The 24,733-nt window shown below is 43.4% G+C and overlaps 1 long non-coding RNA gene across 1 annotated transcript in view; it reads left to right on the forward strand.

Moving 5' to 3' along the window:
- LOC117027177 (uncharacterized) overlaps positions 1–24,260 on the forward strand; it is a 169,228-nt gene extending 144,968 nt beyond the window's left edge. The window contains exons 4-5 of the long non-coding RNA XR_004423877.1: positions 4,908–4,995; positions 23,933–24,260. This is a non-coding gene — a long non-coding RNA (uncharacterized LOC117027177). The remainder of the gene's footprint in view (positions 1–4,907; positions 4,996–23,932) is intronic.
- Positions 24,261–24,733: the final 473 nt, after the last annotated feature.

The following is a 24,733-nucleotide window of genomic DNA, read 5'->3' on the forward strand; positions in this document are numbered from 1 at the left end:
GGAAGGGAGAAACGAAGGAAGGAAGTGGTAGGTTTCCTGAGTGCCCATTGGGTAGCAGGGAATGCATAAACATTATTTTATTTGATCCTCACAACAATCTTATAAGTAGTCCCTCCCTCATTGTACATATGAGGAAACTGAGTCCGAGAGCTTTACTAAAAATTGTACGGATAGTAAAAAAGCAATGTTTCAAACCAAGTCTGGGAGACTTCAAAGCCAGATCTCTCTTTTCTCTCTCTCTCTCATCCTCTCTTCCTCACTCTTATTTGCCCCTTTTTGTTCTTTCATTCTCTCTCTCATTCACTCTTATTTTCTCACTCTCTTTCATTCTTGGTCTCTCTCAGACCATGTTATTTCTTTAAATAACCAACTAGGAAAAAGGAAAGGGAAAAGACTGAACAAAGACGTGGAAGCCAAAGCAGCAGATGAGAAGTCTGAACCCTGGTCTTGTGTGTGGACTCTGAGCCTGAGAGGGAAAAATTTAGAGAAAGAGTGAGGAAGGTTAGGAAGGCAGAACAGTCTTTCCTGTATGGATTTACATACTGAGGGTCAAGTCCAAACCCAAGGCAAAATTCAACTTCTAAAATGTCTTTAGTAAGTGAGGAGAAAATGCTCAACTTTTTTCATCTATCCCTGTTTCACAGGTGAAACTCAGATCTCTCCTCGAGACTTGGTTCACGTCGCTATCCCTGCCATTTTAGCGTTGAAACTTTGGGCAGAGCCCCTTATGTTCTCTAAGCCTCGGTTTATCATCTGTAAAATGGGCATCATAGAAACATCCCTGTTCCAGGAATTTAGATGAGGATTAAACTAGATTGGGCAGGGGCAAGGCTCTCCACTGTGTCTGGCACCCAGCAAGTACTTAGTAAGTGCTTAGCGTACTAGTGCTGCTGCCATCACTAACCCAGTAATAGAGCTCTGTCTCTGGGTTTCTCAAAACTCCTTTCTCTGACATGTAGGTCTTTTGCAAACATGAAATTGTCCCTTTCTGCAGACTACCCATGGTGATCTGGCCCCCTTAACTACGGAGATGTCAAGGAATCTTCGTGAATCAGCCATCAAGTGTAGGCTGCTTGACGTGACTGTGGGGTTAACTTACAAGTGACTAATTTTTGGAGGCGCAATTTGGTACCTTCCCACGGGTGGCACCAAGGCTGGGGGTAATTACTGCTGATGAGTCTACTGAGGGTCTCATTACAGTGTCGGTATTAATATCCATATGAATACTCGCAACAAAACCTTTTGTTCTGGGAGGAGGGGGTGTGGCAGGTCCTTACAGGAACTGTCTTGCTTTTCCAAATTGAATTGTCTAAATACAATGCTGTCTCAGCAATGCAGGGTAAATTTTTTCACTCTTTCTTTCTTCACAAGGCGCTGCCAAAAGCCTACTTTGGCAACAGAAATGATTAGTTTGTGTTTCAATAAACTTGACCCCCCAGAGTCCCTTCATCCCAGCAGGGGCACGGGGAGTCAAAACGTGCTCCCTGTAACCAGTCTGAGCTGTTATTTATTAGAGATGAGTCTGGGTCAAGGGTTGTGGGCGTTTGGGGTGAAGAGGAGCTTACTAGCCCATAAGGAAGTCATCTATCTTTCAGTCAGTACTTGGGGCTACCCGTGAATGTCAGGGTCACCGTCTCCCTAAAGTTAGTCCCACCCTCCTTTTCACAGCCTGCTGAATTAATCATCGCTAGCCTTGCTTTCAGTGTCCGCACTGTGCAAAGCTTTGCTAAATTAATCTTCATAATAATGCAAGAACTATTATCAGCAGTCTCATTTTGCAGATATGGAAGCCGAGTCTCAGAGAAATTCATTTGCCCAAGTTCACACAGAAATCAAGTGGTGGCATCAGTATTCGAACCCAGGTTTGAATGATTTGGGTTGAATCCATTTGGACTTGATTCCAGTCTGCTGCTTTTAACTGTGGGCTACAGCCAGGCTGGGGAGCTCCACAGAAAAGGCCAGAAACCTGTTATTTCTCCTTCTTACCCCAGGGCCCACCACAGAAATTTCTTCAGGCCCTCTTCACCATCTTATCTCTGCATTCCAACTGGAGATTGGAAACGCTGGGGGTGGGGGGAGGGCGGGAGGAGGGGGAAGAGACTCTAAGAACCAAAATGTGTCTGTGCTGAAATCTAAGTAAATTTAGTTAAAAAAAAAAAAATCTGTGATTTCTTTGACAGGAAGCAGAGTTCACATCAAGGGCCCATGTTTTAATTGACTATGATGATTTTTTGTTCTGCACCTCGGAAGAGTCTTAGAGGCAAGACTAGAATGTTAATCTAAAATGAGTGCAACTTTCTTCTGGAACCATTCCTGGCCAGGAAGGCGATCTTAAACTCCCTTTAAGCTGTTCACCTTCCCTATGTGCTTAGACTGGGGGTGGCGGGAGGTCTCTTTATGGGAGTCCCTCAGACTCCCAGCTGCTGACTCTTGCTGTCTAGGTAATTCTAGCCCTTAGTCATCCATTACCTGTCTAAGCTACCTACTAAACTGTAAGCTTCTGGGTTCACAATGTACAGCTCATCCCCAGCAGTGTTTGGCATATATTTGGAACCCAATTAAAAGTTTTTTAAATTTATTGATTGTTCATTGTTCTGATAATACCTACCTTGGTAGATTTCAGCATAATACCAATTCCTCACCCACCCACCTTCCACCTCTACTAAGGCTAAGCCCCCAACCCCTACGTGCGCGCGCACAGACACACACACACACACACACACACACACACACACAGAGTTTCTGCTGCTGTACCTCTGGGGTGAGCCAGAAAAATCTGAATTACAAAAAAAGCTCCAAAGCATACATTCTTCTTTTTAACTCCAAAGGAGAAAGGAACGAAAGTCCTGTTCTGCATTGATCCTATTTATTTTCCTCTCTAAATGTGCACAGAAGACTAGATTAAGATAAAAGTTGGACAGAAGCCACCCAGAAACGATAGCTTATAACGGTTGCTCACCTTACCTCTGAGTAAGGATTGCCCTGCAACTGAAAACTTTGTCCTACCAGGCCCAGCTGGACCCAGACGCTCCTACGTAGGCTGGGTCCTTAGCCTCAAGGTGCGGGGTCTTTTCTGGCTCCAGGATCCAGGCTGGGGGGCCTAGAGATTCTGAGCTCCTGTCATTTCCCTCCCTTCCTCCTTCCTTCCTTCTCTCTTGGCAGAGATTGTATCCTGTTGCTCTGAACAAGGCCCAAGAGAAAGGCCAGCAGCAAGTTATTGTGTTGGGAATGAAGACAAATGAGTCCCTTTTCTGTGGGGCTCCTGGCATCCTGTTGGAGGAAGGAAAGGACAATGTTTTGAGCAAGCTGGCTCTGCTGACCCCCTCCTGAAGGGCTCTCCCCTCCCCTTTCCGGTGCAGCGTTTGTCAGCCCCAAAGCCTCCACTTCCTGAGGAATCATTAGATGCACGTGTGAGGTATGTGGTTCCCCCTGCCAGGGCAGATTCCTGGCCCAGCCTCAGGAAGCATAGCTCAAAGAGCCCTGGGCTGGGACCCTGGAACAGAGGAGTCTTGGCTGTTTCTCTCTGTGCCATGGTGGCCACTGCCAGATCACTTCACATCCCTGGGCCTCCATTTGGCATTTTTATAGTGCTTCCTGTATGCCTGAAAGTGCCGTCTGCATCAGTGGTTCCCAAACCTTGCTGTGCACCCAAATCACGTGGGGGGCGTTACAGCCTCCCACCCTGAATATGCCAAGCCTGCAGGCTAGGCACATTGAGCAGACTTTTCATCCCTCGGATATACTCTGTGATGCTTCAGGGCCACCGAATAAGAGGACTATCCCTTCGCCTCTCCTTACCTAGCTCTTTTCTATCCCTCTCTGATAAATATGTGGGTGAGAGATTGGTATGTACAGGATACAAGAAGCAAAGCAGTAAGGACGAGCAGTTACGAGAGTGGACCTCAGAGACAGATTCCTGGCAATTAAAACACAGATCCGTCACTAGATGTGTGGCTCTGGGCAGAACTTATAGCCATTAGGTATTTCCCTTTATTCATCTGTAAAATAGGAATAATAATAATCATAATAATAACTTCCTAGGATTGTTATGAGAGTTAATTGAGTTAGGTTCAAAGCCCTTAAAATAGTATTTGGCAAATTATAAATACTATGTGTTAACTAATATTATTATCCTAAAGATTTACAGATCTATTTCTCTCCTTCATTGAAGATATAATCAGCATCTTTTCTGGACCTAATACCAGGCCAAGCTCTGGTCATTTAAGAATGAATAAAATGAGTTTTCTGCCCTCAAGAAGCATAAGGTTAGCAGTTTTTGGACTCATAAAGAACTATAATACAATATTCTCACAGACTGAGTCCTCCAGGAAGCAAACGCAAAAGGTGTTTAGTCCACAGGACATTTTTAGGGAGTGCCTGGGGATTAACACCTGTGGAAAGAGGCGAGGTCAGAAGCAGCATTGACAGAGTGAGAAAGCAATCCATGATGCAGACCCCAAAACAAACTTGGCTGATGCCACCAAGAGCTCAGGACCCAGAATGACTCTTCAAAGTTGTCCAAAGTGAGGCCCAGGTGGCCAAGTCTTCATACTCCTGCATTAATCAGTCACTGAATGTGAGCTGCTCCAGGAAGGGGTGTGACGGGGGCGGGGGGGGGGGGCCCTCTGCAGCTGAGGGATCTCGGAAAGCTGTCTGCTGACAGCACTCCCAGCAGCCGCTGGGGGAATAACGAGTTCTTCATTGAAAGGGGATCGGGATGGTGCAAAACAGTGTGCACCCCAAATATGGAATGGCAATTGTGATGAAATGACAAAAGTAGAGATGAATACTTTAAAAGACGAGTAGTTGATAAGATATTTTTAAACCCCTGATATTTCTATGGCATTTTATGTACATGTTTGAAAGCATTCTCCCGTACAAAAGCTTCCTCACATCTTCCATTTTAGGGTCTGCAGGCAGACTGGGAAGCCATAAAGCAAAAGCACTGGATTTGGAGCAAGAGAGGACACTGAATCCAGTTCTGCCACAGTTTAGGTGAGAGTCATTGAGCAAGTTGCTCATGTTTTCTGGGTCTACTTTGTGAAAAGGAAATGATCATACATAATTCACAGATTTGTTGTAGGGCTGCAATTAAGTAATAGACATAAAACAGAGTGTCTGGCACATAGAACTCAAAAACTAGTAAAAACAACTTTACAAGGAGCAACAACAATAAATATTGTCTTCCCTAAATTACACACAAAAATACTGAAACCCATACAGGTAAGAGACTCTCCTAAAACCTCATAGTGGGTTATAGGTAGATCTAAGAGTATGACGGACTTACTGTGTCCAGTACTATGTGACCCCACAGTTTGTCATCTACTTTAGAGCCCATAGAAGTTGAACAACATCCGAGGGGTCAGGTCAGGTGTTTTGTTTACGGTTAACATTAGAAGGAACCTTAGAGGTAATCGTATTGTAACCTTCATAAATCCAGGGCTCTGTGTGGCCTCGTCTCTATGCTGAGTAGACTATAAATAAGCATGGCTCAGTAGTAATGATGGACAAATTCCCTTTCTTTTTTTCCTTATGTCTCTTGGGAACTTGAACAAAGACCAATTCTCAGCAACACTACGCAGGAAGTCTTTCCTCCCTATTAATTCATTAAATTATAGTACTTTCCCAGAACCCCACACGCTATGGTTCCAGCAAACCACACACTGTGTGGTTCCAATATTCCCGCAAATACACTGACACATTCTCAAACTTTAGCCTTCAAGACTTTATTTCCTTTCCTATCCTTTTCAACTCTTTATTCCACAGGTCAACTCAGTTTCCCTTTCAGTCTCCCTTTCTAGTTCTAGTCTGCCCATTTTCCAGATTCAGCATCCCATAAATCAAGGACCCACATTGGCAAAGATGGAACTTTCCATAGATGAACTGGGTGTAAGGGAGGGGAAGAAGCAGGCTAGGGGCAGGGAAAATATTCAAAGTTGTTAACAACTGATATAGTATTGAAACTCATGGGGGTCCAATATATGGTGATGGAAGGAGAACTAACTCTGGGTGATGAGCCACAATGTGATATATAGATGATGTATTATAGAATTGTACACTTGAAACCTATGTAATTTTATTAACCATTGTTACCGCAATAAATTTAATTAAATCATAAAAAAAAGGAATCAGAGTAAATTGGCCAAAGAATTGTACTAAGTTCCCCATAGGCCTCCTAATGGACAATGACTTAACTATTTGGTTGCTGAAGGGGAGAAGTCTGAGAAGTCCTGGGGCGGAAGTGGAGGGCTGGGTGGGGGTTGGGGGTGTGGGATGGTGGAGGTAGCAGAGGGACCATTCGAGGGGCTCAGGTCAGCAGCAGTTTATGAATTAGTATGAAAATATTTTAGTTTTCACTATTTTAACAACTGGTACTGTCTTACAGGTAAGTTACAAACTGTCTTGTCTGTCTGTTAAGCCTGAGCTCTTATCACCACCTTATGTACCTCCAAAGGCATGCAAGGAGTCTGGCTATGGGAAACCATAGCCAGTTTCTTCTGTTCTATCTCACACAGGCGTTATAGTATACAGAAGAGAACGTAAGAGCTGGAATCAGAAAACCAAGAAACCATTCAACTGCCCCTCACTAGCTCTGAGAGCTTGGGCAAGCCTCTTACCCTCTAAGTTTCAGTTTCTTCCTTTATTTAAAGAAAATAATTATACCAGTCTCTTGGAAGACAGTGACAATTAAACATCATTATACAGGTAAAAGCAACTGGTAGCATGCCTGAAATAGAGTGGGTGCTCAGTAAATGCTATCCCCCCTAGTTTCTGTCTCTTGTGGTCTTTCTTTGCTAGTTTCCTGTCCCCTAGCCTAATCCCTTGGGACCATGTCCCTGAACTAAAGACACTAAGATCAAAAAGAATTACAAAATCCTTTGGAAACATGACATATCACAAAGATCTGCAAATTCCTGAGTGGAGAATGTAGTTCTAATAAAGAAAGTAAAATCCCACGGTCAGTCCTTTTCTGCCCAAGAATGGCAGACCTTCCTTCTTCTCTAACTATAGCGGAAAGCACTACTCATCAGCTTTGGGGTCAAGGTTAACTGCTTTAGGAAGATGACTGAAATAGCCAGAGACCTACTCTACATGTCACACACGCACACGCACACACGCACCCCTCTTTGTTTCTCTGTAAAAGACTCAGTAAGACTTGCTATCCCAATTCTTTGAAAGCAGAATTAATAACGTTTGGAATTTTGATGATTTTGCCCGATTGCTAATGTTGCTTGGTGGTCATTGGTATTTTACATCAAGCAGACTCATGGCTGTTTTGTTTCCCCTTCTCACCAAAATGGTTGCTGCTTTATATCATTTTGTCCTCCTTGTTATTAAGAGACCAGGCAAGGATGTTTTCCTACCAATTCAACTTTCCTTATTGATTTATTTAGTTGGTACGAGTCAAGCAAATGCTAGTTTTTAAAAATGGTATTACATGTACAACTGTGGAAAGAGTCTTCATCATTTGAACAACTCTGAGCGAAGGCCCCTGTAAAATGTAACTTGTTTTTAAAATTTATAAATTTGTGACACCCATGTATGCAAAATGACTCCATCAGTTAAGTATATTTCCTAATAGAAGTCAATAAGAAACCTGCTTTACTACCAATAAATAGGAGTGTTCTGTAAATAATCATAGACAACTGCCATTGAGTACTTATTATGTGGCACGCTACCCCATGTTAGTAGTGAAGAGGTGTAATGATGGAATGTGACAGAGAAAATTTTACTAGAACACCTTTCAGTGTGTGTCTAGATAGGACTTTGAAAGGCTGCATAGGGTGGGACAGAGCTGTGATCCCTAACGTATTAAACTCCCGTCTAAGGAGGATCAGCAGGACAATGTCAGCCCTTTGGGTTTGTGGAGTAGGATGTGCAAGTTTAGATGCAAAATTTGGTCAAGAACTGACAAGGGGTGAGAGACAGAGGATCATGGGAAAATTTAAAAGTGGGACAATAGAGCTTCACCTGGTTAACAGATGAGCAAGTTGAGGGGCAGTGCAGAAACTAGATTCAGGAGAAGAAAGATGTCAAAAGAGGATTCCAAACACTTGTTCTGGGATGTGTAATGTAAATTACCGCCTCTGTCTCCCTGATAAGATCTCCAGGAAACTCCATCTTTGGTATGAATGAATTTCTTTGTGAGAGCACAGAGGTGCTGAGACCTGCATTAAGACTGGTCTGAGGCAAGGGTGGGACTGCAAATATGGACCGCGCACATTTGAGAAATAATAATAAAAATGATAATAATAGCAATAAGCTCCCTCATTGCTGAGCACTCCTTAAAGCTAAATTCTTTGTAGATCTTATATCAGTTAATCCTCATTGCTACACCTTAGCTCAGAGAATTATCCCTCGTGATGTAACTGAGGACACTATAGCTCAGAGAGGTTAAGGAACTTGCTGAAAATGTTCAGCAGTCCATGGAAAAGTTGGGCTGAGAACGAGGTCTGTCTGACTCCAAAGTCGGTCTGTCTCCAGCCATCACTGTGCTGCCTCTTCAAGAATAGAGGTAATGGTCTGCCATCTGAATCAGGCAGTAGCTTTATCAGGATACATCTTCCATGTGGGACAGCCAGTGTGTTTGACCATTTCCATTCCTGGCTGCCTGGTCTCTGGTGTCCCAGGAGAGCCTATTGATTTCCAGGTTCCTTCTTCATAGGGTACTTGGGAGGATTAAATAAGTTCAGACATGTTTTAAAAAATGCTTAAAGCATTGCCTGACATTGGAGGTGCTCAATAAATGTTATTCATTATTAGGAAGACCTTTACATGTGGGCATTTTTCATTTAATTCTCACAAACATATAGTGGATGCTATTACCTCCATTTTACAGATAATAAAACTGAGGTTCAAAGAGGTTAATTAGCCCACGTTCACACCAAAGAGTAAATTATAGAGCATGAATTCAAGCCCCCAATTGAGAGACTACAGATTTGTCACTACATCTACTGTCTTCAGCTCCTTCCCTCTGACTCTAGCTCCCAAAGATTCTGGATTTGGAAAATGACAGGCCCCACACTGGTCCTAAGTCTGAAGTCCACTTACAACTCAAGCATTCATGCTGAATCACAGCACACACTCTGTGGACTTCCTATATTCTGCTCCTCTCTGTATTGCAAGGGGCCAGAGATGGAAGCTGGCAAGTCTGGCTCCTGTAACATCCCATGTTCTGGCGTGGATGTGAGCATGCAATGTTTAGTCTATTGTTGGTTTCCAGCAAGTCTGGATTTCAAGCTCTTTTCCTGGAGGATTATGACTTAGGAATCCAGAACAAATGGCTTTTCCAAAGCACTCCTGGTCATGTCTTCTGCGTTTATTCATGCTAAGATGTTTTATCATGTTACCTATCCCAACTGATGCAACCAAAAATGTCAAATATCATGGTGGCAGGGATTAAGTGACAGGCAACTCAGAGGTGCTGTGTGCAGAGGCATGTGAAGCACATTCTCACTCCCCAAAAATGTCTTTTGAAATTGAGAACTGTTCGCAGTGACCACATTGAACGTTCACAACTATTCATGACAGTTACCACTATTGTAAATTTTGACAAGGGCATTTGGAAGTACGTAATGATGGAGTCTGGAGTCCAGCCATTGACTCTAAGGAGATGAATCCCAGCTCCATTACTTACTAGATGTGTGACCTGAGGCAAATAACTTCATTTGTCAAGGACTTGGTAGCCTCATCTATAAAAGGGAAATGATAATAGCATTATTATATTTCATAAGGCTATTGTGAGGCTTAATGAGCAAGTACATATAAAATGCTTAGACATGCTTAGACACGTGTAATAGCTCACTACTGATTGGCTTCTATTATTCGGAGCCCATACCTCACAGTTCTTTGAGGGATTTAATGATTTGGGTAAAGGCGATTGGTATAATATAATGCTTGATGCTGTTCTTAACTGTTGACATTATCATTACTGTGCCGGGAGTATTTTACCTTTTCTTCATTTGTTCGTTCATTCACAAACCCGAAGTCGGATATTGCTCTCAACACTGGAATGAGTCAGGCACCATCCCTGGTGTCTGGAAGGTCACAAAATCATGGGGGAGGCTAGCTGGTGAAGAGAAGGGTTTTAGCCATGGAATGAGATGCACTGGAGCCCGTCAAGGGGAGACTGGTGGAAGCAGGAACTTCTGGACCAGGAGTAGAGAGCAGGAAGACCTCCACTGAAGAAGGCACCGAGCGGAGGGCTGAGGGAAGTGTGGGGGTTCACTGGAGAGTCCAGGGGAGAGGGAGGTAACTCCAGGCAGGCAGCCTTGAGACATGAAGCAGCGAATGTTGAATGTGGCCAAGTACAGAGGGTTTAGGATGGCTTACGGACGGGGACAAAAACATGGGAAAGGAGTTGAGTGAGGGAAGAGCTGGCTAAGGCAGAAGGGTGGAGGGCCTTCTCTGCATAGTAAGGATGTGGGCTCCATCCCATTTGTAAGTGGAGAGACACACGTGGCCTGTTGGAGAAGTAGGAAGGTCTGTGGGGCTGGAGATTCAGAGGGGGGAGGGGCAAGACTGAAGGGAGAAGCATAGGAAATAAGACTGGAGAAAGAGGCAGGGCCTGATCGCCAGTGTAATAAGCCCCCAATTTCCTTGCTCACCACCCCTATTCTAGGGCTCTTCCTACCTTGAGCACGTCCTGAAGGCCACTGTCGCACAGACTGAACCCAGAGGAGACCTCAAATGTCCCTCACAGTGGCAAGCCTCCATGGCATCATGTTAGTGGCCGCAGGTGTCACTCCCATGGCCACAGGTTCTCTGGCTTCAGGGCTCCTTACGTCACTATGTATTTGACCTCCCCCCTTTACCATCACTCTTCGTCCTCCTAAATTTAATTTTTTTAAAATTAAGGTCCTAGGGCCTGTGATCTGACAAGAAGCAAGAATTGTTTTGAAGGTTTTGTTTTTCACTCTTAGGATGAAAAAAGGAAAAGAGACTTCCCACCCCCCATCTTTTTATTTGGAAAATTTTCAATTTACAGAAAAGTTGCAAGAATAGTACACTGGAGCATATGCCCTTTGAGCAGCTCCACTAAGTGTTCACATCTGGCAACATTTGCTTCCTTTCTCTCTTTTCTCTCTCTGTCTCTCTTTCTCTGTGTGTGTTTTACCCATTTTAAGTTTTTGCTGAACCATTTCAATATTAGTTGCAGACATCATGATAGTTGGCCCCAAAGTATTTTGGCGTGGATCTCTAAAGAGCAAGGGAATGGGAATATTCTTCTATATAATCACAATTTTCATAGTTAAGAAACTTACATTGGTAATATACAATATATATTATATATTAATATAATATACTATAAATATTATACTATCATATAACATGAAATCTATATTCAAATTTCCCCAATTGTCTCAAAACTGTCCTTTATACCTGTCCTGTTTTGTTTTCCAAGATCCAATCAAAGACCATGCATTTTAATTAATATGTTTTTTAGTTTCCTTTCATCTAGAATAATTTCCCAGCATTTTTTTTTTTAAGTGTTTCATGCCAGTGAAATGTTTGAAGAGTCTAGGTCAGTTGTTGCGCAGAATATTCCTCAGTTTGAATTTGTTTGATTATTTCTTCTTAATTATGTTCAGGTTAATAAGTTCTGTCAGGACTAATATATAGATGATGTTGAATCCTTCTCAGTACCACATATAAGGGGTCACAGGATGTCCCATCGTTGGTAATATTACCTTTGATCATCTGGCTAGATGGAGTCCACCAGCTCTCTCCACTGTGGAGGTAGCTTTATGCCTTTGTAGTTGATAAATAACCTTTGCAGTGGCACTTTGGGACTGTGAATATCCTGTTCCCCAACGTTTTTTCCCTGAACAGTTTTCGTATCCATTGATGATTCTTGTCTGAATCCATTATTACGGTGGTTATAAAATGGTCATTTTCTATCTTAGCTTTCCTGCTACATTTCTTATTTGATGCCATTTAGTAAGGAAGAGCTTTCTTTCCTTGCCACCCACCTCCAGGACATATCCACGTCTGACATTCTTGGTGCTTGGGTTATACTGTCCAAGATTCAAATTCCATTCAAATTCAAACTCCAGTTGGTCCAGATTAGGGGAAGGTGATGCAACTTAATTCTCAGTTCCACTAAGCCTGGGGAAGGGGTCATTCCTCAAAGAAAACTTGAGGTATAATGATTAAAACTGGAAGCCAGGCAGGCAAAAGCAGCAGATACCCATTATAGCAAGAAGTTAATATTGGTAGGACTACTTTCCATCACTGCATGAGATAGTCTAGTCCCCAAAATAGCAGTGGTTTAAAAACAATAGAAAAAAAAAATCTTACATCGAAATATTAGTCAGCTGTTCAGGATGGTTCAGGGCTCACAGTGGCCCAGACTCCTAGCATGGGCTTCATTGTGTGTGGCTTTCATTCCCAGGGTTACCTCTTGGTCCCTGATAACTCCTGTAGCTCGACTTTTCATCACTGTATTCCAACCAAAGGCAGGAAAAAAAAAAAAAGTAGAAGAAGGTCGTACTTCTGCCCTTTAAGGTTATTCCTGGAAGTTGGACATACCATTTCTGCTGGCTTTCCACCAGACAGAGCTTAGTCACATGGCCATAGCTACAAACCGGGGAAATGTGGTCTTTATTCCAGACAGCCTTTTTCGCAGCTAAGAATTGGGGGTAGGGGTTCTATTAGTATGGAGGAAGGGGAAACCAAACTGAGAATGATTAGCACTGTCTTCCACAGATTCCACAGGTACATGCTCATTTTAAAAGTGAGAACAAACAAAGCTCAGTGAAATTGAACAACCTGGTAAAGGTCACATAGACAGTAAATTATTGTGTCTGTTTGATTCCAAACAATGCTATGCTAGAGTGATTCTGATTTTGTCTCATTTGATCCTCATTCTAACTCTACGTGTCAATATAGTTGTGTTAGATTGCCTTCTTTGTGGAGTGAGTTGCAGCCTCATGACATAATGACTCTAGTGATATCAGGTCTTTCTTAGAAATGTGCTGTTCATTTCTGGCCAATGTTCCCTAGACAACCAGCATAGACAGTTGAAGTCCTGATATGTACGTGATAGTGACAAGAGATGCAGATGGAAAATAGAATGACAGTGGGTGTGTGTTGGAATGTACCCCAGCCTGAGAGCCTGGATACCGAGTTTCTAGTCCCAGCTCCATCACTCATTGATTGTGTGATCCTGGTCAGATCAGGACCCACTGGTCCTCAGTTCCCTCCTCCGTGTGTTCCCTCCAGCTCTGATGCTTTCTTATTTTAGGTAATATCTGCTTGCATGATGATTCAAACTGGGATCTGTATTATAAAAGTATTGAAAGCCTCCACTTCCCTATGTGGTACAATTTTAGCATCTGTTGAATTGCAAGGCCTGGCTTGCTAATTGGGTTTGCATTTTGCTTTTGTAAAATCTTGTGTGATTAATGGGAAATATTCATTACCCAGAAGCTCTATGATTGCAGGAATCGTGTTTGATTTTCTCACTGTCATATTCCTCGCAACTGTCACAGCTCCTGGTACATGGTGAGAGCTGCAATATTGACTGACTTATTGACTGCCCTAGACAATGGCCTTGCTAGACAGGTGTGACAAATTATTCCCTTCCTCCCCTTCCTCCAGAGCAAGCATGAGCCTCAAAGGAAAGAGTAAGGGAACTAGGATTTACACAGGACTTAGTTTGCAATTTACCTCATTTACTATTCACAGTAACTCTTCAAGGAAACTATTATAATCCCCTTTTTTTATGCGTGAAAAATCTGATAGTCAGAAGGATAAAGTAACTTATTTAAGATGACATAATTTCTAGTAAGAAATGCTCAGAAATTATACAAAGAAAACTACAAATCACACTTGAAAGATATAAAAGTAGATCTAAACAGCACTTATTCCACTTGCTATTATTGCTCAAAGCAATTCACAAAGCCATCCCAAATTCAAGGGAAGAAGAAATAGATTCCACCTTTTGCTGGAGGAGCAGCAAATAATTTGTGGCCGTAAAAATCTCCCACAAGTATGTGCATTTCCATGAATGGATGGATGTGGAGTGACTTCCAGGAAAAAAAAGCAAAGTGCAAAAGTATATATAGGGCATTACCTTTTGTGTAAGAAAGAAGGAGAAATAAGAAAACACAAATGTATCTGTCTGTTTACCTTTGCAAAAAGAAATACAGGAATGATAAACTAGAAAGCAATAAAATTGGTTACCGACAAGGGGTTGAGGGAATGAGGTGGAAAGGATTAGAGAGGAAGAACACATCTCTGTATAGTTTTGACTTTGAAAGTATGTTAATGTTCTAAATATTCAAAAAACAAAATTAAACCAACAAGGAAAAATGTAACATTGAATACAGAAATAAATGAACCCCATAATTTCTCCAGATACTCTATATAAGACATTGGCGCAATTGAAAAAATTGGAATGCAGACTGTACATAAAAGTATTCTATGAATTTTAGAGTTCCTGAAACTACACTGAGGTTATATAAGAAAATATCCTTGTTCTTAGATAACACACATGAAAGTACTAAGAGGCATAATGTATGGGGCATGATATAAACAATCTACTTTCAAATGGTTCCAAAAAACAAATTGTGTATTAATATATAACATTAAAGTGTCCCAAAAATCTTAGTGCAGTTTTCGGCTTTAATAACCTTAGCAGTATAACTACTACAAACTTAAAAACAGTATCATTTTAAAGTTTATAGTTCTTTTATATTTATTTAGTTTAGTGACTTGTGAATAACTTTTTATTCAAATTTTTTGTTTAAGAATGTAATTTTGTGTGTGTGGATTAACATTTGTCCTCTTTAATCAGAAGGACTGACTGAAACAAAAAAATTGAAAGAGAAAGAGAATGAGATACAAAATGTGGCAAAATGTGAAAAATTGGTGAATCTGAGCAAAGGGTCCCCAGGAATTCCCTGTACTATTCCTGAAACATTTCTGTTAGTTTAGAATTATTTCAAAATAAAATTAAAAAGAAAATAAAAATTACCCAGTTGGTAAGTGAATAAGGGATCCATGTTTGGTTCCTAGGGTTGTCTGATATCAAAGCTCAAGTGTCTTCTTCTTCATGGCCCTGTATTTCATTTTAAGGAGGAGGGATGGAGTCACACTGACCTGTGCTCACTCTCGAATCATTGCGCCCCGTCAGAATCGTGGGCAACACTGGCCAGGACTGGGCAGTCAGCCTGCAGCCGTGGAGCAGAGGACGGGAAAAGGCTCCCACTGCGCTTGGCTTTGAGGGACTCAGTCTCTAATCCACTGAGCTAACCAACTCCAGACCTTTCCCTACAGAGAACTGTGTAATAGCCATGTAAAAGCGATGAAGGGGATTGCTTTGGAAACTTGTGTAAATAACTCTTTTGGCAGGAGAAAGATTGCCAACACCTGCTTTTTGTTTTCTGGTATTTATTAGAGCCACCCTGTGAGGGACCTCTAAGCTTCCTGGATCTTATTCATTTATCTGAGTTCATTCTTGGTTCAGGGTCTGCACTGTTGGGGGTGTAGAAAGAGTTGGCAAGGATCAGAAGTGGGTCACCGACTCTGGGTTTTCAGTAGAGTGTGGTTCAGATGTCCCCAGTTAGACAATAGTGATCAGAAGGCCAAATCTGATTGTTCCATGCTTTCCCTAACCCATTACTTCCTAGTCCCCTCTCCTCACGGTTATTTATTAATTTATCCACCCAGCTATCTATCCATCCACCCACCCATGACCCAGTGATAATAATTACGCCCAAACCACGATAGGCATTGTACTAGGTGCTGGGAATAGAGTGATAAATAAGCTGGTCCATGCCTCCAGGAAGATAAAGGGGCGAACGACTTAACACAGCATGTCAGTGCTGTGATAGTCCTAGATACGGGGTACCAGAGCAGAGAGGCCCCTTGCCGAGCCTGCTGAGGTCACTCCAGGGAAGTCTGTGGGTCTGGAAAATGGTGGGAATGGTGTGTTAGGCAGAAGAATAGCATGAGCAAAGACAGAGTAACCTGAACACTTGCTACTCAGAAGTGTGGTCCTTTGATAAACAGATGCGGCATCACCTGGAGTTCATTAGAAATGCAGACTCTGGCCCCACCCCTGAAGCAGGTTCTGCATATTAACACGATCCTATGCACATGAATATTTAGGAAGCACTAATCTAAATGCCATTTCTTGGGGACATAGCCCGCGGTTTCTAGGTGTTGCGCTCTTAGTTGAGAACTCCCTTTTCTTCATTGCAGACTTGAAGATTCAGCTCCGGGCTCTCCTTCCACTCCCTAACTCGTTTCAGACACCAACATCTCCATCTTAAGGTTTCTGGGAAATGAGATCCTTCCTCTGGAAGAGTTGCTATGTCTAGTTTTCTTCTAGCTATATCACTGTCTGTACTTTTTGACCTAGTAATTCCACTCTGAGGACATTTGCCCAAAGGAAAAAAAAAAACAAAACAAAAGAAAATAATCATTTATACTCAGATGTTAGATGTTTACATCCATGTCATCTTCAATCATAAACAGTCAGAGGAAAAACAACCCAAAAGCCCAGCACGGCACAGGCGTGGGGCAGCTTTTCCCTAAGTGCACTCGAGGACAGCCAGGCTGCCTCCAGGGACCAGTCAGGATGTCATGGAAAGTGTCCTGGCTGGGAAGTCAGGACACCTGGGTCTACTTTTACTTCCATCCCTCTAGACTGGCTCCCCCTGGGTAAGCCCATTTCGTCTGAAGGCTTCAGGTTCTTCTGTGATCTCTAAGCTTTGGCATGCAATCTGCGCCACTTCACTCCTTGGTGCCCCAACCCAAATCCTCCCAGCATGAGCCTGCCTTCCACACAGAGAGGAGAGGCTCAGAACACCAGAACACAAAGACCCTGGGGGCTCAGTGTGGTAGCAAAGATTCAAGCAGAGCCCACAGTAACTACTGCGGGAAGGGAGAGAAAAACCAACCTGTATTGCACTCGGTGCAGACTCTGTGACACTCATAATGGCTAACGTTGACTCGGTGTTTGCTGTTTGCCAGGCCCTGTGTTAAGTGCCTTCCGTGAATTATCTCACTTAATCCTCACATCAACACTATACCGTAGGAGTGATTATTCCCCCATTTTCCAGATACGGTTTAGGAACACGTCCAAAAGCACTCTACTAGAGGTGGCACGAGCAGGACGCAAACCCTCGTCGTTGGACTCCAGGACTCACACACTTAAGCTCTAACCCCATGGTGATCCCCTCGCCCACCCCCTCGGGTCAGCAGCATAAGCATCACCTGGCACCTTGTTAGGAAGGCAATGCTGTCCAGACCCACTGAGTCAGAAACTTGGGGACAGGCCCAGCAATCTCGGTTTTAAAAGCTGTCTGACTCAGGTGATTCAGATGCCTGATAAATTTCTTGAACCGCTGCTCTAGCCACATGTTGCTTTTAGTATTTATAATAATCCCTAGAAGTAGGTCTAAGGAATACCATTATATCCCCAAGGCAATTGACGCTCAAAAGGATCACCTGCTCAGTCAGACAACTAGAAAATGCTAGAGTCCGGATTTGAACCCAAGTCCACTGATACCTGCACACCAGCTCTCTTTCCAGTATACCACGTATGTCTGCCAAAGTTGACCAGAAGTAGAAAAGAGGAAGGAGGAGAGGAAGGCACTGGCCCTGATGGGACTGGGGACTAGGGAGGAGGGTAGGGAAAGAGGATGCATGTGGAGAAATTAACTAAACCATCGCCCTTTGGCCACTGTGCCCCTGGGATGGTGGTGGCCTTGGTTCTGCCTGGTTGGCCAACCTCATGTTTGCTAGGCTGCTGATTTTCCTGGGCCCCACAGCACAGGGCCTATTTTTAGCTCAGCCCTGATGGGACATGTTTGCTGGGTGTTGCCAAATCACAAGAACAATCACACCCCGGTAGCAGGCAGGCTCTGCTTGGCTCACAGACCATGCAAGGCTGCCTGGGCACGCACGCAGCCTCCACCCAGATGCTGGGCCCACCTGGACCAGCCCTAGGTGGGGAGAGAGAGATTACAGGGGAATTCAGGCCATTGCACATCCTTTCTGTGGCCACAGGTTGCTGTGGCTGAGCAGGCTGTCCAAAGTCAGAAGCCCAGACGGGCACTGTGACTTATCCCCGGTCACCGAGCCAATGGGTGGTAAGGTGGCAATCGGGACCCACGCTCCCTGACTCCTCTACCCCTACAATGCTGACAATCTTTGAGTTCTCCATCGTGTTTGTGTATTTGTGTTCTGTCTGCTTCTGCTAACAACAAAAACAACAACAAATCAGCCAAGGAATGCCAATGCCCATTCTAACAGATGGAGCTTCCCAGGAGGCAGTTTACTAAGGGAGACAGCAAACCAGAGACCCCATGAGGCGATTCTATGGACAGCAACAACAATCCAGTGAAACTGGTAAAAACAGACAAAATTGTGGCTCCTGGTCACAATTGTAGGTGGTATTTTAATGATAATTTTCCCTCCCCAAAAATGTTAAAAGTTTCTTCCCCTTTATTATCGAATACTTCATCATAACTTACCTGGGAAGGAAGAGGAGCCAGAGATGTCTTATTGTTATTAATTATAAAATGCTAGTAATGATAATAACTGCTGTATTTGGTGGCAGGCTCTGTGATTTGCATTCATTAGCTCATTTAAGCCTCACAATAACCTCACGAAGTGGGTCACATCAGCCTCACTTAACAAACGGAGAAAGAAAGGCTCAGAAAATGTCAGTTGCTCAAGACACAGCTAGCAAGTGTCAGAGCCAGGCCTGATGACTCCCAAGAATGTCAGCTCACCCATATGGCACACTCCCTCTAGAACAGAAGAGACTAGTTGGAAAGCAGTGGACAAACAGATGGACAAACAGACGTGAGAGCTGCCTTCACATACCAAAAGGGTTTTTTAGTAGAATGAGGAATAAGCAAGACCTGTTTCCTAGCCGAACCAGAGTTTTTGGGTAGAAGTCACCGGGCAGCAAATATGATTCAGTGTAAGAAATGAGCATTGTGACTCACGAGTCGGCCTCAGATGTAGCCTCCAACTCTGGAGATGTGCAAGCAGAAGTTGAAGACAATTCATCTAGGATGGATTGGAAAGAGGACTGGACTGGACCGTCCCCAAGATCCCTTCCAGCTCCGAGATTATGTAGTGTGTCAGCACGTTCGCATCTGCACGGTAGATATCACACTCAACACTTCTCCACACCCCACAGACCACCCAGCACAGGCCTGCCTAGGCAATGGTGAGAAAATGTTTGCTAGGGCATGGCTTCCCCAGAGATGGACTCAACTTCCTCTGCAAGGGCCTCTGAATGAGCCATCAAGGAGTAGCTCCCTCTTTGCCACACTAGTAGGTCTCAACTGTAGCAAATGGTGACCTAGAATAATTTTTATTTTCCAGGCTCTCCAGCCCCTACATATGGCAATGTGACTAAGATCTGTTCATTAGAAGTAAGCAGAGAGAAGTGTGCAAATTCCAGGAAGTGTCCTCTCCTCCCATTCTCTTGCCTGAGAAACAGATCTAATGATGAAAGCTGGAGCAGCCATCTTGAATCATGAGGTGGCAGCCATGAGCTGAGAATGGCAGAGCAGTAAGATAGCAAGAGCCTGGGCCTGACAATTTGGGAGCACACCTGCAAGGCCTGTGCTGCCTACATTGACAGGAGAGAAAAAGAAGTCTACTGTTATTTGGGGGTTTCAGTTACTTCCAGCACAGTCCAATTTTAATTGTTACAGAGTTGAAAAAATTCAAAATTCAAAAACACCCACATGAGGAAATGATTGTGAAAGAAAATCTGAAAGGACTGTTGAGATGTAAATAATTATAGAAGAAGAGGAGAAAAGGGGAAAACAACAGGGAGAGGAGGAAGAAGGAGGAGGAAGAAGCGGAGGAGAAAGAGGAGGGAGAGGAGGAGGAGGGAGAGGAGGGAGAGGAGGAGGGAGAGGAGGGAGAGGAGGGAGAGGAGGAGGGAGAGGAGGGAGAGGAGGAGGAGGGAGAGGAGGGAGAGGAGGAGGAGGAAAAGGAGGGAGAGGAGAGCAACAAGAAAAATGACAATGATAATGACAAAAATGTGTTCTTTTGATGACCAGGCTACCATAGTCCTGATGCCTGAGGTAGAAAGACCACTGTGGTCCCATTGCCACTGTCCTACTTCACACGCTCATCGTATTTCACCTGCAGTGTTGGGTTGACTTTCTACTTGGCATCTGTCTCTAGTCTCTCCTTCCCTCTCCTCTGTCCATCCTGCAGACTATTGTCCTAGATATCACTATCACTCTCTTGCTCAAAATCCTTCCAGGCCTCCCTTTTTGGTTAGATAAGGGCTTCTTATTTTGACGTGTATCAAAAATACACCATTCCTACCTTATACCCACTTCACGCTCCAACCCCCTCACGCACCTTCCATTTCAGGAAGAGCATTTGTTCCCCAAATGCTCCTGCTACATTCCTGCCTCTGTCCCTTTGCTCACATTGGTTTCTCCACCTGGGATGCCCTTTGCCCTCGTCTCTGAGTGCTGACACTTCATTTGTCCTTCACATCCCTGGTCAAGTGCCCACTTATCCATGAATAATGCTCAACCTGAACCTGTCTTGCTCCACTTGGAATCCATCTTCTACTGATGAGTTTTCTACTACCTAGGACTGCCTCCTTCAACTCCCCCACGAAAGCCTGTCTATGGCAAGAGGACTCAGTAACAAAGAGGAAGCTCTTTCACAGTGTTTCTCTCTGGGGCTAATGATTATGGCTAGTCACTGTTAAACTCTGTCCAGGGTTCCCCAGTACCTCTCGGTCCCAACCCTTTTGTGTGGCAGTCAAGGCATCCCTGTAATATGGCCATTTCTGTCTCTTCATTCCTGCGAAGATGTCCCAGGCCAGGTAAACTAAATCACATCTCTTAAGATTTCCCACCCATGAGACTTCATATTGCTATGGCTTCCATATATAATCTTCTCTTCCCCCATAAAGGCCCACCTCATTTCTCAAGACTCTGCTCCAGTTTACTCCTCTATGGATTCTTACTGATCTTCTCAGTCAGATACCATCTTTCCCTCATTTGAACTACCTCCTGTCTCACAGCGCATTCATCATGCTCCTTCCTCCGTTATATAGATCTGAATTTTTATACTTGCTAGACAGGAAGAACATGGAGCTTTGGAATTATCATTGGACAAGATAGTAACCTTGCTTAGCCTCCATTTTCCTACCTGTAAAATGGGGATTTTAATATCAATGTCAAAGAATAGTGAGCAGATTACGAAGACTAAATAAGAGTAACTGGTGCTAGAAACAAGGTTAGCATCATCTGATACTGGGGACTCAACAGTAGCATAGAACCTGACAGAAAGGTGACGTTTCTTGGAGCTGGTGAATTGCTGAGCTGTTGAGTTTGGAGCTCCTGGAAGCCACACTCTCTGAGGTTAGCGGGGAGTCACTGTTTGCAATCATACAAGTTAAGTGAGTGTTGCTGTGATCTCGGCACACCTGAACAAAGTGGGCTTTCCTGTGTAGTGGAGGAGAAATCTCCAAACTTTCAGAGGCAGGTAGAGAACATGACCTACTAGCTAGAGAACCACATAATTCAGGCAAGAGGCTTCTCATGTGCCCAGTTTGGGCTTTGGGACCGACAGATGTCCTGGGACAACCTGGGCTGCCTTGTCACCAGGAAGCATAGGAGAGCAACATGGAGGTCCTCATTGACCTGGTGAGACTGGTCCAACAGGAGAAGCTGGGCTGGGAGATCTCAAGATCTCAAGAGATGTGAGGCATCTATGCCCCGGTACTCGGTGCTGGTGAGACCCTTCCCAAGGAGCTTGGTTTTCTAAGAGTCCCATTCTGTCAGAGGGATTTGGATTAATGCAAAGTTTCAGAAGAGAGGGGCAACCCTGGAGGAGGATGAAGACTCCACGCTCTGGAAAAATTCACTGAGCTAGGGTATCAAGTCTGAAGAAAGGAAGTTCAGAGAGCTTGGGTCCTGGTGTCCTATATTTGATGGGCTGTCATGGGAACATAAATGAGTAAAGTTGGCCAGATGCAAGAGACAGTAGGGAGTGATGAGAATAGACACAGAGGCAGCTGCGTATAACTGACTATTGCGTGTAGGGATCCAGGTCCAGATCATCCAGCTTGTCTAGAGAAGATACAAATCTGGGTTTTCTTGTGAAGTCTCACAATTTTTAGGTTAGGAAACTTATTCAAATATTTTCATAGCTCTGTACCAACCAACACTATGCAGACCAAAGAAAACATATCTCTGGAAAATGAGAGGGTCACAGAGCTAACAGTTTACAGTCTTTGGGGGAGACGATCTCTATGGTTATAAAATGGTCCATAAATCTGGGGTTGTTTGACTCAAACGGTGGGTGTTGGCATCATGTGCCTTAAGAAAATACACTCTGTTATGTCTTTCTAGTGCCCATTATTATTGTTCCCATTAGCCATGCAGAAAGGTTGAGGGCACAAGGGGGCTGGAGTCAGATAGATCTGTGTTCAAATCCCAGCTGTGCCACTTTATCGTTCTGTGACCTTGGATAGGTTACTTAACTTTTGACCTCAGGTTTTTCAGCTTGAACGAGTAGGTGAATTTATTAAGTTTACAGGTGCTTTACTTATTAACCTCTTTAGCCCTCTAAACAATCCTATAAGGAGGCGGAAAGTACCATTACCTCTATTTCACAGATGAGAAGACTGAGGCAAAGAATAATTATGGTGTCACAGCTAGTAAATAGGAAGCTGAGATGCAAACTCAGACATGCTGTCTCCCGGGGCTGTGACCTAGACAATTTGGTATACATACTGGCTGGAATCTGAGAAATGGGGATAGTAGTGGGAGTGACTCCCAGGATTTTTATGAGAATAAAAATGAGGATATGTAAGATAATTAGCCCAGTGCCTCCATATACTAACAATACAATAAAAGGTGCTTGTTATTATTATTATTAATAATTTCCAATTTTCATCCATAGTTCTCCTTTTCTCTCTCTCTCTCTCCTCTATTCTCATTCTCACTATTATAATACGAATTACTGCAACATCCAGCTCCAGACAAACCCCTTCTTTATTTGCCTTCAAACCATGGCTTATTTCTATTTACCTTTCTGTTCCCTGCAATCCCTCCCTAGTCTCTCCCCTACCTTTTTTGTTTAATCCCAGGGATTATTATCAGGTAAATCTATCATTAGGTAATGTTTTAATAACACGTTTCTTATCAGATAGTGGATATTACGTATTCCCTCTATCCAACCATGCTTTATGGTAGATCTCACCTTACAAAGGAAATTCATGACTCACAATTAACTGAACAGCCGACTGGGAAGCCAGGGAGTCCTCATATGAAAATTATTATTGTTTGATTGACTTTTAACCCACCCACTGCCTGAGGGTCCTTTGAGTCATGCTGTACATATGTAGTGTGCAAACTGGCAGGGGCTGATTGGCTGGGGATGAAGTCAGGGTTATTTAATATCCTATATTTATAATATCTACTTACAAGGGAAAGAGCTCCTCTGTTTTATGCAATTACGTGTAATCAGGAATTTGCTGGCCACACACACACACACACACACACACACACACACACAATGGGTTCCACACCTCACCTGCCCCAGCAAGCCAAGAGAGATACCTCCCAGTTCCTTTCGTCCATCCCAGGTGTGAGCTGTATGGAAGGTGCTCAGATTTGGCGATGGTTCATGCCTAGTTTGGAACCTGGCACTGTCACTTACTTGCTATCTAAATTTAGACAGATAAACTCTCTGAGCTTCAGTTTTACCCCCATGGAGATATCATGAGGATTAAATCAGATAAAGTGCCTGGCACACAGTAAAGTGCTCAAAATATGGCACTGCTGAGGAGCCATAGATGAATGGGAGACTCGGGGAAATTCTGCACCCAGACAATGGTGGCTAAATTTTTGAGATCATGACTGGAGACGTACAAGACTCATTTTAGAACCATCAGTTCTCTGGTTTGTATTAATAGGTCTGGAAACCGTGCCTCCTCCACACAACAAAGCTGAAATCGAGGTTACCTGTCCTGGAGCAATTACTGCATGTCAGGGACGAGGATAGGTAAGTGCAGGGTCATTTAGAGAAGAGCGTCATATCATCCCTTGCCACCATGGAGCTCACAAGTAACCAAGATTCTCTAAGTTCGGTGTCATCTCCAGACCCTCTGTCTGAGTCACCTTGATTCCTGGGCCTGGACCGCAGACTTATTGAATCACAATTCCTGGAGGAGAGGCCTCAGGTCATGCATTTTCACCAGTTCTTCTGATTAATCTCTTTTTCATTAAGTTTATTGATGTGATCTTGGCTAATAAAATTACATACATTTCAGATGTACAACTTTATAATTCAACATCTGCATATTCTATTGTGTGCTCGCCACCCAAAGTCTAGCCTCTTTCTGTCACCTTGTATTTGACCTCCTTTACCCTCTCAGACCTCCTGCTAACCCCCGTCCCATCTGATGGCCACCATTCTGTTGTCTGTATCCATAAGTTTGGTTTATTTGTTTGTTTTATTAGCTCATTTGTTGCTTTTTGTTTTATATCTCACATATGAGTGAAATCACATGGTTCTTGTCCTTTTCAGTCTGATTTACTTCGTGTAACATAATACTGTCATGTTGTCACAAATGGCAGTATTTCATCTTTTTAATGGCTGTGTAGTAGTCCATTGTGTATATATATACCACATTTTCTTTATCCAATTATCCATCAAAGGACACTTGGGTGTTTCCATGTCTTGGCTGTTGTGAATATGTTGTAACGAACACAGG

Source organism: Rhinolophus ferrumequinum, chromosome 9 (genome assembly GCF_004115265.2).
Source record: "Rhinolophus ferrumequinum isolate MPI-CBG mRhiFer1 chromosome 9, mRhiFer1_v1.p, whole genome shotgun sequence".
NCBI lineage: Eukaryota > Metazoa > Chordata > Mammalia > Chiroptera > Rhinolophidae > Rhinolophus > Rhinolophus ferrumequinum.